Genomic DNA, 2,183 nt, shown 5'->3' on the forward strand with positions numbered 1-2,183 from the left:
TGTGGTTTCATGTCAGATTCTAGTGTCATTAATGAACATCAGAGTCTGTCAAATGCAAGTTAATGAGTGTCTCACATGCATCAGCCTATACTAAGTATTTCTTTTTTAAGAAAGAGCACATAGTGCTAAAAATTGTCCATATTAAAATTGCATTTAATTTTACAGAGCTTCTTTCACAGGTAACTCTAGAAAGCAATAATTCAGCTCAATCTGTTGGCCAGCTTATGTTAAGGTGCAGAGAGGGCAAATGGAAACACGTGGGCCAGTGGTAGGGTGTGCACAGCAGTATTAAAGAGGGGAAGTGAAATTAAATAGCTATGGAAGGGCAAATTATAACGAAAAATATGCAGGTGTTTATAATAATTTCCACAGTAGAGATCTAGATGATAAGTAATATTTTAATCAAATATTAAAGAGAGTATTATGGCTTTTAAACAGGAGTTTTAACTTTTTCTGTATGACAAACCTTTTTATCAGTCTGGTGACAAAGTAATGTTTTTAAAACAAGAATTAAGATACAAGATATAGAGTATTGAAAAGGAAATTAATTCTATTAAAATAAAGCTATGAAAATATTTTTTAAAAACTGGTTGTGGTAAAATAATATATGTTTCTAAATTAATGTAATAAAATAAGAAGAACTAGCATCATTCTGATTGATACCATAATTTCAAAGACAAAAATGAACAGACAAGGCATTTAGTATGATATTTAATTTCTATAAATCACAAAGTCACAGGCAACTCTAATACTTCTGTGGACTGCTACCTGTAAACATAATTGAGTTACATGCTAAATTTTAATGAGCGATTAGTACAAATATTGATGTAATTGTCTTTTAGTTTAAATTTATGAACTTCATGTTAATAGTTCTTAAACTAACTTTAAAAATAAAGGGGACTTACATTTTGAAAACTATGTAATTTTGCATAGACATTATAAGCACAGACAGAAGAGTATAATGAGCGATAACCTGGAGGGAAGAGATATAGTTAAAATTCTGAGCTTGTCACTCTCTTAATGAGCTCAGGTGAGTTTATTAGCTAGGTTTTATTTTCATTTTATCTAGAATGGGAATCATAAGCTTATCTTATAAGAAGACAAAATGATGAAGCAAAATCATGTGTATAGAAAGAATTTGAAATATAGTAGATCTGTAATATATAATTATAGTCTTCCTTTTTTCAAACTGAAACTATTGATTAAGTCATTATATAATTATATTCTAACAAGGTGCAATGAAAAATATGTATTTTCCTAGGAAACTATAAATGAGATTTGAGAGGGTCATTGTAAACTGTTACATTAACCATTTTAAAGGTATAAGCACATTCACAGATTATAATGTGTTAATCTGGATTCTGTAGTAGATGCAGATCCTACCACCAAGGCAGTCCATTCACTGGCCAGCTACTGTGAGGTCCGGCTCCTGTTTATAGCTACCCGCTTCCTCTGAGAATTTTTCTAGAGTGACGAGACCCACCAAGCTAGGGAAGTTCTTCCACCCACCACCATAGTCAATGACACAGATACACATAGCAAGACCACTTGCTCCAAGGTGGGTCAACTCTCTATCCCATTTCATTCTCAGAACTCTCTCTGCGCATTAGGCCATGGCTGGAATCAACCTGAAACCATGTGGCCTTGTGTTCCTTCTCCTCCCCTCTCCTGCATCATTCTCTCCCTTACAGTATTCTCCCGCAAAGCACATTTTTAACCGATCATCTGTATCAAATCCAAGTCTCAGACTGACTCTAGAGAACCACTTACGAATATATTTATGGTCAGAATGAGCATCCACTCCATTAGAAGGGAGTCACCCAGGCATTCATCTGGTGCGTACTATTGTAGGCACACAGCACACGTTAGGTGCTTAGGATACAAACAAGAACACACAGAGATTCCTGCTACTTACATTCAAGCAGGCAGAGACAAACACTATCCAATAAACATAATAAATATGAAAAACGTACAGTAGATAGAAGACATTTAGTGCTATTGAAAAAATTAGAGCAATATAATGGGATCTGAATATAGGGTCTGGGTAAGGGAAGGGAAGTGAAATTTCAGGTTGGCCTCCTTGAGAAGGTGTTATTTGAGAAAATATTTGAAGAAAGGGGAGCTGTCCAAGTAGACATGTAGAGAGCAAGGACTCTACTACCGCATAGAGTGCCTCGTTTGTT

This window comes from Pteropus vampyrus, unplaced genomic scaffold, assembly GCF_000151845.1.
Source record: "Pteropus vampyrus isolate Shadow unplaced genomic scaffold, Pvam_2.0 Scaffold27, whole genome shotgun sequence".
Classification (NCBI taxonomy): Eukaryota; Metazoa; Chordata; class Mammalia; order Chiroptera; family Pteropodidae; genus Pteropus; species Pteropus vampyrus.